The following is a 12736-nucleotide window of genomic DNA, read 5'->3' as shown; positions in this document are numbered from 1 at the left end:
ACATATTAAACCCCTAGATCTCTTGGGTAGGGATTGTTCTGCAAGATTACATAAAATGTTTTAAAATAAATTTATTTTGTCTGATGTGCAGTCACATGCTTTCCCCACAGTTTCACTGAAGACCTACAGGAAAAGTTCCCTTTAAAATCTTTCTTCACTCTGTTCAGGCTAGGTAACTCTCCTCCCAAGAAACTGACAGCTTTAGTGGCCTCTCAATTTAGAAATGTGTTGCAAACCCTTTTTTTCCTGGAAAGCTCAGAAAGAAGTCTGTATACAGCCTGCAGGAGCAAAGGATGGCAAACCTCCATACCACTTTTACCCCCAACCAGATGTTTAAGAGCCATACTAATGCAGCAGTCTTTGCACAACAGTGCAATCTCACCAAACTCTTGAATTCCAAAACTCAGCACTCCCCTCCTCACAAAACACATGCAGTTGTAGTTTATTCATTCTACTTACTAGCCAGCATTTTGGGTCATCAGATAAAACTGGGGCAAGGGAATGGTCTAAAATTAAATACAGTGCTTGCTGGAAAAACAGCAACACATGACTCGATATTTTACTGTTTTAGAGAATATCAAAAGGTAGGCTGTAAACAACAAGATAGGCACTGCCATCTAACAGCCTGGTGCACACATCAATTGAAAGCATATGAGAAAAACATCTACAAGAAAAAAAAAAAAAACAAGTATAGGAATAGATGCTTCAATAATCTCCACTAAAGAATAAAACCAGTTGTTTCAAAGTACTAGGCCTAAAAATTTTATTTAGCCACGAGAGGGAGACAAATACACAGATGGACAGTATTTCACACTACATTCAGCTTTCACTGGGAGAAAGTTCTATGGAAAATATGGATGTGGTCAAGCAGTGCAAATTTAACTTTGGTCTCATGAATGATTTTCCCATGCATTAAATTTAAAGGATACCTGGATCTAGTGAAATTCAAATCCAAGGCAGAATAGCTGCATAACAAGACATTACTTTGCATACACCAATTCCAACACAGTAAGAGAAGATCAAGACCACAGAAAAAACTGAGTTTTCATTTTAAAGCATCTTTTCTAGAAAAAAAGAAAGATCTCGTTGCAATGATGAAACAGTTTGGCCATAAAAATCAAACTTTTCTGAAACATCAGGGTTAAACAGAGTTCACAGCATTCTCAAGATACACTTTTATGACATCTATAAGCCTATCATATGTTATAAATTAATGGCAGATACAGCACATTCTAATTATACCACCCATGTCTATATCATTTAAGTAATAGCTCTAAAGGGTGGATTAAAATGATAAAAATGTAAGGAATGGCTGCAGATAATTGTGCAAGGTGCTACACCTCACAGATTTACAACCTACTGTACAACATCACCCTCTGCTGGGCATCAGTGAGGAGAATTTGCATGGCAGCACCTTAAGAGATTCCCACAATGCACCGGGGGCAGAACAAGACTGGCACCACCAGTCTTTTTATGGCCAAACTGTTGCATCACTGCAACAAGATCTTTATTTGATTGAAGCACATAATTTGATGCACAATTTAAGGCATTTAGGCTGTAAGAGTTCGTTACAGCTCAGCATAAGCTGTTCAACTGACTTGGTAGAACAAAAAGGCAAAACTACTTTCAACATGTGGTGAATAAAATAATCCAGGCACCTGGTCTAACGAGGCTCAGCTTTCCCCCTCACCCACTACAGCTGACTTTGAAACCTCAGAGCACCCTATGCAGCCAGGGTTAGGCCCAAACTGCCTTATGCCTACAAATCCTAAGGTAAAAAGAAGTTATTATAAAGAGAGGAACTGTTTGGAAAAGAGCCATTTCACACACCAATGAAAACAACAGAGAACTTAATCCTTACTTCATGTAATTCATATAAGCTGGTATTTGTAATATCAGGCTACCCAGCACCAGAGTTTGAAGTTGCACATCTGGCATTCGGTCTGTAATACCACTGCAGCAATATAGCAAAAAACCATCAGAAAATGCAATAATGCAAAAGAGAGGGAACTGAAACTATTACCTTACCCATGTTTCACAGGTGGACCAATATTTGAATCTAATATTACAGAACATCACTCCATGGATTAATTCACTTCACATTAAGAGGAACAGGCATCCATGCCATACGATGAAGGAAGCTATGGAAAGGCAGGCTGCAAATCCCGTGCTGTTGGGATGAACCTGATCCCACCTGCAGACAGCTGCCACCTGCCCAGCACCTTGCCCGAATGAAGCTGTCCCTAAAGCAAGCCAGAGCTCCCCAGGCAATGCCCTGTCTTTAGCTAGTTGCAGCTACTTCCTATGAGACCACTTAGCAGCCCGGAGTAGCTAGAAGGCAGAGTGATTCGTTCACTGCTCATTCTTCCCACATCTCTTTGTGGGCTTTAACCACTGGGGAAATCACCTTTACACCAGACGCATTTCCACTAGCCCTCCGGCCCCAACATTTCCCTGGAGGCAGGCCTCGATTGGAGCCCTTACCTTCATCATTTGTTTGTTCTATTTTAAAATTTTGCATTCTGACACAGAACCAAGAACGCCAGAAGCTGCTGTATTTAACTCGTTTTAGAAAGAACCATCCCATTATATGATTCTAATCTGAGAAATTCCATACAGGCTGCAGTTTTCCCTAACTCCAGCGGCACGGTGGAGACAGCAAGCAAAGATGTGCTACAGATTGCCAGCCTCTCTAGTTCTCCAGACTGCTGTGGATTTAAGGCAAAATGCACTGTGGAAACCAGAGGCTGTAATCTCCCCAGACTCTTAGATGCACAAGAGAGATAATGCAACTGAACTTCTTTTTTGTTTCATGTACACAAACAATAAGCTTAATTTTTTTAAATTTCATTAAAAGATTAATTAATGTGGACTATATGCCATAGCAACACTTAGAAATCATGAAGTGATGAATGCCGCTAGAAGAAAACACATACACTTTCTAGACAAGTCTAGATTTAAAATTTTTTTTAAGTTCAAACAATCGAGGCTATTTGTGGACATTTTTAATCCAATGTGAAGGGCAGACATACAGGTCAAGTGTTTTACAAACTTACTTTCACAATAAAACTACTTACTGATTCAGATAAAATCAAGCTGAAAATGAAATCAAAGTTATTATCTCAGTTTGCATCATATGAGTTTAAAAATGTATCTATTAAAAAAAACCCAAACCAACACTTGAAAATGCATGCTTTAATTGATCCAAAGTGTGAGAAAACACACACGCCCTCTTTAAACCTCCAGCAGGCAACCAGATAGAACTGAATGCAAACAATTCTGTACAAGCACAGTTTTAAGCTAGTACTTATTTTCTTTGTTCTCAGTAAGTCTGTTTAAACTTGGAGAAAAGTGATTCTTGATCACTGCCGTATGGATCAGGGTCTAAGAAACTCTGTTTGTCTAGGAACAGACTGAAAACAAAATAACCATCACCCCTGTATGACCTCTAATTGTGCAAAGAACCTCACTGGTGCTCAAGCAGTGGCAGAATTGGGACCACACAATTTTCCTGATGAGCAAAAAGTTGTCTCCAGTCTCCAGATTTTCTTTCTGGGCTGCACAGAAGTCAATAACTTCTGTAGCGTGAACTGTGGAGTAAATCCCTGCATCATCAGAGTCTTGTAAGTGAACCCAACTTGCCTGTGTTTGAATTCCCAGTGAACAGTATAACCCATCTCTGCTAGAAGAAACTAAGCCAACAGCAGCACCAATCTCAATTTTATTCAAAACCACAAGTCATGCCTTGAGGATATAAATTTATCCCCTCCCTTTCCCATCAACACACAGGTTTTGCCACTCGCCTTGGGAAGCATGTTATTAAAAAAAATTCATTTCCCCCTTGGATACATTTTTATATTGTATACTAAATTATGCATTTAAAATCAAATAAAAAGAATTTACTGCCTTAAGATTACTGCACACATCAGAAAGCTCTCTGTTTCTAAATTTTGGAATATTTTTCCACCTTCCCACCCAAGCCAAGCAAACATCCAGTGTTGTTACAGCTGAAGCAGTGGGGGAAAAAAAAGACAAAAATATTTTTCATATTAGAAAGCTGTGCTTCAAGTAGTAAGGAGGAAAAGAGCACATCTCAGAAAAGGTACTGCTCAAAGCCTCCAAGAGGGAAAAGGAACTTTAATTCTGAGGGCATATCTGAACAGTTCACAGTTTAGGTCAGTCTCAGATAATAATCCTCTGATCCTCTCCTAAACAGTGTGAAACTTTGAGCCTGATTCATTGGCAGCCTAGTGCAGAAGTTTTTCCTGCAGCGTTTCACTCCTTTCAGTCATGGTTCTCCTTGTTGGCAGGAGACAAAAAGGTTAAACAATCCACAGAGATGGTCCAGACATGGCAAATGTTATTCTAGGGTTTTGTTCTGAGAAGGGCAGAGGATGGGGGTGAGAGGTGACTTTTTCAGACATCTGATTAATTAAGCAGAAAATTAACACAGGCTGAAACTTACACACAACAGCAAACATTTGCAAAACTTGAAGATGGAACACGTAAACACCCCAGTTCCTATTTGAAGACTTAAAGGAAAGTGCCCAGTTTTCCTGAGATGATTTCCTGCCCCATCCCCCTCACCTAGAGTTGCAACTGCTTACGTCTTACAAAAATCAGGAGACTTAGATGCTTAAGTATAATTTTATGACATTAACTACTGGTGGTCATATTTGGACAAGTTTAACTTGAGTTTCTCTAAGGAGTAACTGCAGTTTGTGTTAATCTAACACAAGGTTTGTTCTTCAATTTACACGGAAGAAATCGATAAACTAAGGTAAATAGGAAAACAAGCAGGCAAAGATAGACTTAATTTAACCATAAACCAGGCTATTTTATTTTTTTTTCCATGAATGACAGTTAAATGAGAAACATCAGCTGGGCAGGGATGGAGACCCACCACACAAACACTGCTGAAATTCTCTTATGGAACTCCACCAAATCCACTGAGACCTGCTGCCTTGCTATTCGTGATACCCCCAAGCTTGTCAGAGGATGGTAGCTACAACTGAAGAGAAGCTATGAAAGTTATGAATGAGAATAACGAAGAAACAGGAGGAGAGGCCAGGGAGCATTCTTGGCTAGAGAAGGCAAAAGACCAAAGCAGCAAAGCAGAGCAGTCTGTACACTGAAGAAAGAACAGGTTAAGGACACAGAGGTACTTACATGTAGATAAAGGTGCCTGGCAGAATAGCTGCAAAGAGGCGGCTATGTGGAGGAGGGATGGGGAGAAATACGTAAATGGACCAGCATAATATAAACCCAAAGATGGTCTAGGAGCAAGGAGATGAACATGGTCCAGGTCAAAAGGCAGATAAACCTGCCAGGGAAGAGAAGGAAGCCTGGTACCAGTTATGTATGGTGCCCCAAAAGAGAGAGACTTCCAAACGAGAGCGCCAAGGACAGAGCACAGCAAATGCCTCAGCCTAATCAGTAATCAGTTTTTGGTGCTGTGTTTTCGGTTGGGTTTTTTGAAACCAGCAGAGGATCGCTATAGAAAAGAGTACTGACTGCAGCAGCACCCTATTTTTCCTCTATATGCAGAGACAGTGCCTCTCTTCCCTTCTGCTAGCAGACGGATACAGGTGGCAGGAAAGATGACATTTGGAACAGCAGGAAAAGCCTTTTTATTGGAAAGCATTGGTCATACCTGAACCAGCAGGAAGGGTTTATCCAAAACCTTTGCATAACTCCACCGCTTGCTCACCCTTATGCTTCGACCAGACAGAACATGTGTCGGATACCGTCACTGAAATGGGTTTAACATTCCTACAGACTTCCCCAGGTTTAAACCCCAGGCCTCTGGGTTGCACGTAAAGGATACCGTCATAATTTAACTCAGCTCATGGACACTGAAACAGGTCGAACATTTGTCAAGTCCCTTTAAATGTCTTTTAAAATATTTCCAGAACCACTAAATAAGCCCCCAGAGAAGCATGAACAAATAGCCAGAGTCTGCTAAAGAGAAGCGGAAGGATTGCTCTCTCCCAAAAGGGGATAGTCAAGACATCTGTTGAACACTCCAGGTTTTTTTTCTTGTCCTAAGGTAATTGTTGACACAGTCCCATGGTCCCACTTATGCTTTCAACTGGAAAACTAGAATTTGGATAGCATCATAATTCATTGCTAGACCTTTCTAGCCCTGGGTTAGATGAGTAATTAACACGGCTCCTGGGACTGTGGTTGCACTCCTTGGCACCGTGCGTTTGGTTGAACTGGAAGTCTCCACAGCAGCCTGTAGCAAGGGAAGCCGGCTCAATGCAGCGTGGCTACCAGATACAAGGAAGGCAGCAGATTTGTACCCTTAGTGGTGGTGAGTGGGAAGACCAGCAGTCCACCAGACTGCACATGTCTCTTCTAAGAAAAAAACAAAAACAAAAACAAAAACAAAAAAACCCAAAAAACCCACACACAACAACAACAAAAAAACAACCAAACCCGAGCTTTGCCATGGCCATGTCTGCTACAGCTCCAGATTCACAATTCTAGATACAATAAGGACGTGACAGCCAGGGAGTCAAAAACAGTGGGGATGTACCATGACAGGCGGCAGAAATCTCAGAACAAATAAAGCTGATCAAGAGGAGTATGTCTTTTTCCATGTCCCAGTCATGCTGAAAACAAAATTAGCATTTCTACCTCAGAGAGGTAGACTTCACGGAAGGCAGCAGTTGTTCTGCACCCAAGATAAAAACCTGTGTGTGTTCCCCTTCTGTCAGTGAATTTAATGATAGTAACAGTTGCCACATCAGTGCAACAGGATTGATGTTCTGGCAGAAAAACCATGCACAACCTTCCCTCTGCACCTGGTCAGAGAGTAGTTGTCTCTTCTCCAGCAGCCAGCCACACTATGGGATGGCACAGAAAAACTAGAGAGCACAGAAACAGTGGAATATAGACCTCAGATCTCCAAGGAGCTTATCTGAGCAAACAAATCCCTTTCAGGCAGGCCATGACACAGGTGCCTCAAAGTCATATACGAATTACCCTGCTTCTCATGTTATCTGCGTAAAAAAACCAGCTCTGCTATCCCAAACAGCTTTGCTAAGAAATTAGGACCTAGCTAATGAAAACTCTGAATTTCAAATAAATTCACAAACCTCATTCAATGTTGCCCATATTCTTATGCTGTTCCTCTCACTGAAGTCAATGGAAGTCCTGTGATCAGCTTTGGCAGGACTGGGATTTGACACTAGCTGAGACACACAGCCCCTTAGTGGAGTCTTAGGTAAAACCTGATGCTGAGCATGCAAGAAAATATCAAGCTGCTCAAATATTTGTGAGTGTTTGCAACAACATATCAGCTTGTCTTCTAGAGATTCTGTCAAGTCAAACTGCTGCTGCACTTTAGATGGGTGAAAATCTAGCCTCCCGCCAGCAAGCAATCACCAAAACCAGGTGCTTCTAAAGGAAACAAAGAACCACCCCAAAAAATTCCCTGGTACATTCACGGTCAATAAAGTAATTTGAAATGTGCTGTAAATTCACCTCTTGGAAATTTCTTGTGCATTCATATGAGAAATCAGGATCTATCCTTTGGTGGCTAGCTGCATCCCACAACAGATGCTGGAGCAAACAAACGTGGGCTCCAGCTAACCAGCAAAGACAGAACAGTGAGGACTGCATATACTCTGCTGCTTGCTGAGCTGTCAAATCCAGTTCCAACCAGCAAAATGTATCTTGCCTGACTTCTGCTATATGAAAGTACTTCTGTACATGGTGGGAGACTATCTTTAAAGGCTGGTCGGTTTTCAGCTGTGTGACAAAAGATATATTGGTGCTAATTCAAAAGGAGGAGCTGATTGTCAGGAAGAAGGGAGCAACATTTCACGCTGTTTCATATATGCAACACAAATTGATACTTCTGTATTTGTTTCTGTCCTGGTTCTCTCAACTGCTCCCTAATGACATCTAGTCAAGTGTTGTATTTTGATTTGCATGTTTCACATGAATCATTAATGCAACAATTCAGAACATAATGTTGCTCCCACCAAAGCCACATTATGTTCCTGGAGAGTGTGCCCACATAATGCTTATACAACACACAACAAAAGAATGAGTATGTGTACACGCTTACTTGGCTTTCACAATCTGCTGTGGGCAATGGCCCCTCTTGCTTGTTTGCATTTACCTATATTCATTTGTTTCTTTGTTTCCCTTTTTTTGGTTTTCAACAGCTTGTCTACAGTTACAATTGTTTGCATTTTTTTTTCCCCTCTGAACTGAGTTGTGGGATGTTAAATGGAGTGGCTTAAAGTAAGCAGAGCTGGTAAGTGTTAGGCGATCTCTACAAGATTGTTGCCATGTGGATCAGAGACTGTAGGTTTCTGTCTCAAAAGATGTTGACGCATGCTGGCACAACTGAGCTAACACTTCACAACATATTCCCAAGCACCAGCTGGTCCTAGCTTTTAAGACAGACCTGCACATATTTTCTACGTATCTCATTTCCCATTGCTAATGCTACAAATAAGACTACTCTACCAGCCAGGAAGGCCAACCAACTGGTCAAGAAGATAATTTACAGTTAATGTAAACCTACTCAGCAGGATTACCAGCACATTTATACGCTTACAAGCATTCATGAGTGGCATATGATGCTAATGGACGTTAAAAGGAAGGCTGCATGATGAATGATGGTAATTAATGATTAAAGCATTACACAACACGTTTCTCTGGGAGTGCCATGTTAGTGTCGCTAAGTTAAGATCCATCAACCTGCAGCTTAAGAGGTCTCGGGGTTGCAAATCACTATTAGAAAAATAAAGGTATTATTACCCTTGCACTTTTACTCTTCTAACCACATGCAGGAGTATGAATACGAGAATGAGGACTTCTCCAGTTTGATAAACATATATTAAATACCTGCATAGGGAGCATGCATGCACCCCCTTTTCTGAAATCTTTAGCATTTCCTCACTAAAAATCCTGTCTTTCCCTCCATCTAAAATGCTCCATTAAGAAATACCTTACATTCAGACACTGTTAGCACCAGTAATTTTTCTTAATAACCATGTAGGCTAGCTTACCAGGACAGACAAGATTCCTGTTTGCTCTACTCTTGCTCATGGTTATATATTATGGTAGGACTGGTGAAAGAAAAAAAGAAAAAGAAAAAACCCAGAAGATTCTATGACCACTATTTTCTGTCAGGAAGGGGAACAATTTTCACGTTGTATAAATGTATACACAGCGAGCACAATCTTTCCCTGGAAGGAAGACAGTGACAGAGCATGCTGTGGTCCACTCATTGCTAAGGCAGTGAGAGGTGTTAATTACAAATACATCAGAGCACTAATAACAGTGAGAGAGACACTAATGTCTGGACACTGAAGCATCTGAGGATGACAACTTACCCTTTCAGCAGGTCTAGGGGACTGGACACAACACCAGGGAGGTGGCTGCTGCCTTGTGGTCTTACCGTACCCAATGCCAGGGCAACCTGCGGTCACGCATGGCTCCAGCTGTCACTCATCCAGACATCGCTTGCTCCAGGTTAACGTGCTGCTGCCCACCCAGCTTCTTACCAGCCCTGGAGAAGAGTCAGCAAAGGGGAGCATGTGCCCGTGTCTCAGTCAACCCCCTTTAGCACCTGCCATCATAGCCCAAACGCATGGTGATCGGTCCTTCAATGCAGTGGTATCAATTGCCAAATGGAACAGCTAACATGTAGGTATACGTGACAGCCTGCAAAAACTGCTGTGGGGATAAGAACCTTTGAGCAGGGGAATGCGGACAGTCAGACAGGGTAACACCTTAGAGTGCAGCAAAAAAGATGAGCCAGAAACTGGTCTGTCAGACTCCTTGTTTGGTGTAAGATCTCTAGGTGGTGCCTAATGGCCTGCTTCAGGGAACTGAGGTGTGGGAGGATTTTTGCTGTGAGGGTGCCTTTTTTTTGAGAGGGGGTAGGGGGGATGGTGGTTTTGCTGGGGTTTTGGGTTGTTGTTTTTTCTTCTTGTGCAGGTTTAGTCTCATCACAGCTGCAAACCTTAACAGACCCATCTCGTGCAATTTTTAAATCACTTCTATCCAACCTATTTCTAGGAGGATTAGGTAGCACAGTGCTGAAGAGGCAAGCACATGCAAGGTGCAGGTCAGCATTAGAGCTTCCTAATGCAGTAAAGATGTGAGCCAGTCTTACAGGAATCTGTTCTTAGCCCAAGAAATCGATTTTCCCAGTCTCCTGCACTAACCAGACAGACTCGCTACTTTAACTTAGTATCTACTGGAATTATGCTGACTCTGCTAATCTCAGTAAAGCTAGCTGTTATAGCAAGAGATGCAGGTACTGGAAGAAGTGCCTTGGCTCTGCAATCAAAGTTATTCCCTGTATTAAATTTCCTTTAGAAAATAATAAAAGTTAATTTAAAACTCATACAAATTCAGAGAACACCACTGTTTGCAGCTGGAAAGGATAAAAGACTCATATAAATTTCCCCAGCTATATGGTCAATCAAGTTCATTTCATCAACCATCTATAGCTTGAACATATTTTTCCATTCTCAGTACAAACACAGCACAGTATTTTCAGAGCATGAGAAGCAGCCAGTTAGAAAAGAATGAGAAACTTGAAGTGATCACTTGATCCTCATAAATGCTGCTAAAGCTGATTTCAGAAGTGGGCCTTTGTCTTCCTAATCCCAGTAATTCCTTTAATTGAAACTGCAGAAGTTGTCTTTTTCAGCTAGGAAATGCTAGTTCTTCTCTCTTGAAGTGACTGAAAGGCTTTTTTTCTCAGCCTGGAAGGTAGGTAGGGTTCACACATAGCACACTAGCTGAAGGACCAAGAAAAAGCACTGATCAAACAAAAACTTACATGAAATCATCAGACACTTTATTTTCACATGTTGAAAAGTAGAGAAAATGCTGTGAAGTCTATAAGAAGGAAGAACAAAACCAAAGAAAAGCGAGGATTTCTCTTTTGACATTATTTTCCAGGGAGTTAAACTGGAAAACTAGAGGTGATGAGTTGTTATGAAAAAGTGAAGAAGAATTATGCCTAACAGTTGTGTTCCAGTTAAAAGAAAAGTAGAGAACAATTATGAGTCACAGGTTCTGGGTTCTGTTTTATGCTCAGCTAGTGACTTTGAATAAAACACTTGGAGCCTGATTCAAGAGAATAAACCCATATGGGGCCGCTGAAGGACACACTTAACGTCAGCGGGACTTCCACATGGGCTCCTTAATCACTCTAGAGCCAGCTTTAGCAATCCAAGAAACCATCATAAATCTGAAGTTTCACAAACACCATATGGAGGTTAATAAATAAATAAATAAAATACACCATTTCCAGATAAAACCTACTCAAGTCCAACAGCAGGGATCCTTATTTCTGATTTCCAAAAGAAACCTAGCACGTGGTGCTGTACACTTCCCCAAAGAACATCACTTTGCCCTGGAGCAGGAGGGGGAAAACAACAAAGGCAGCACTGTTTGTGTGCCAGGACACCAGCCAAAGGGCAACTGTAGAACTGAGATTTTTTTAAAAAGATGTTTGTAGTGGTATCTTTAAGAGATAGTTCTCTGAAAAGGAAAGGGTTCTCTAAAGAGTCTTTCCAATTATTTCTGCAACCCAAAAATAGCTGGAAAGAGACCTGAAGGATGAAAGCTGGCAGACTTCCACTTCTAAGAAGCCAGGCCACAATCCACCTGCTTTAGGATATTTGATCATGATCTAATTGCAGCCTGGTGCTTGTAGGGCCCAGCTCATGATACCCAACAGACTATTTGCTTTACATGAAGAAATGAATTAGGCCTTCAGAGACAGAGAAGTCAATGGATGTCCACAGTAATGAGCGTACCAATACCACTTCAAAGACTTTAGAAAGAGAAGCCAGAAAAAGAATGAGCTAGTTTAAAATGAAAATACAGTTGTTTCCATCCATAAACAGAAGGAGAGACAGATTGCAGATGCTTAAGAAATTACAGCGATACGAATACCAATATAATACATTAAAAGTACCCATATATCTGCTGTACAACTGAAGGTGAAGCTTAGCTTTACAGATTTTGGTAACACTACCCCTAGATTTCACCTGGCCTGACTGGGACTGGAATCTGGCCTGCTGCCATTAAACTGTACAAAACAGTATTTGATGACTTTTTTGCAGGCAAAAATACAGAGCAAACAATGTTTTCCATGTATATCACTGTAAAGTGAAGTATTTTTCCTCAAGAGCACTTTACAAAGTTCAGCACCGTAGTGTGAGCCCAGCTTTAAGAACAGAAAAGTCCAGGCACCAAAGGCAGGATGAGAAAAAAGGAGTAATGAGCCCTCTATCTGAACCTACAAAATTAACAGCAATCGCAGGACTATAACACATAAAGCCCTTATGAAAAGGTCTTCTACTATTTAGTGCCCAGGCTCTTTCACTTTCTTCCTGCTCAGTTCTCCATTCAGCTAGAGTAGACATAGTTGGTCACGTTAGTTGTGTGAGTACAAGCGATCACACCTTTCCAGGCTTTGAGGCATCAGCACTCAAAAGAAACAGTGCAGTTCAAATGCTTAACACTCTTTTCCATTCCTACATACTGTGATAAGCATTTAAGTATGTAACAAGGTTGTTATTGAAAGCAATGATTATTTTAGTTGGTATACACACACGTAAGACTGTCCTCACCTCAGAATGACTGTGTGAGACTACATGCAGACTCTGGCAGGCATGGCACATCAAACACAACCAGGTCACCCACTGGGCTTCTCTTACAGCTTAATAGTCGGGTTTCTTTGTTT

At 41.2% G+C, this 12736-nt stretch overlaps 1 long non-coding RNA gene across 3 annotated transcripts in view; it reads right to left on the bottom strand.

Moving 5' to 3' along the window:
* LOC308070013 overlaps positions 1-12736 on the bottom strand; it is a 166562-nt gene extending 153826 nt beyond the window's left edge. For all 3 annotated transcript variants that reach the window (XR_013930588.1, XR_013930589.1, XR_013930590.1), the window contains exon 1: positions 1-12736. This exon is cut by the window's left edge. This is a non-coding gene — a long non-coding RNA (uncharacterized lncRNA).

This window comes from Falco punctatus (assembly GCF_963210335.1).
Source record: "Falco punctatus genome assembly, chromosome: 9".
Classification (NCBI taxonomy): domain Eukaryota; kingdom Metazoa; phylum Chordata; class Aves; order Falconiformes; family Falconidae; genus Falco; species Falco punctatus.
Note: the sequence above shows the minus strand (reverse complement) of the source record. Positions and strands in the feature narration are given on the sequence as shown.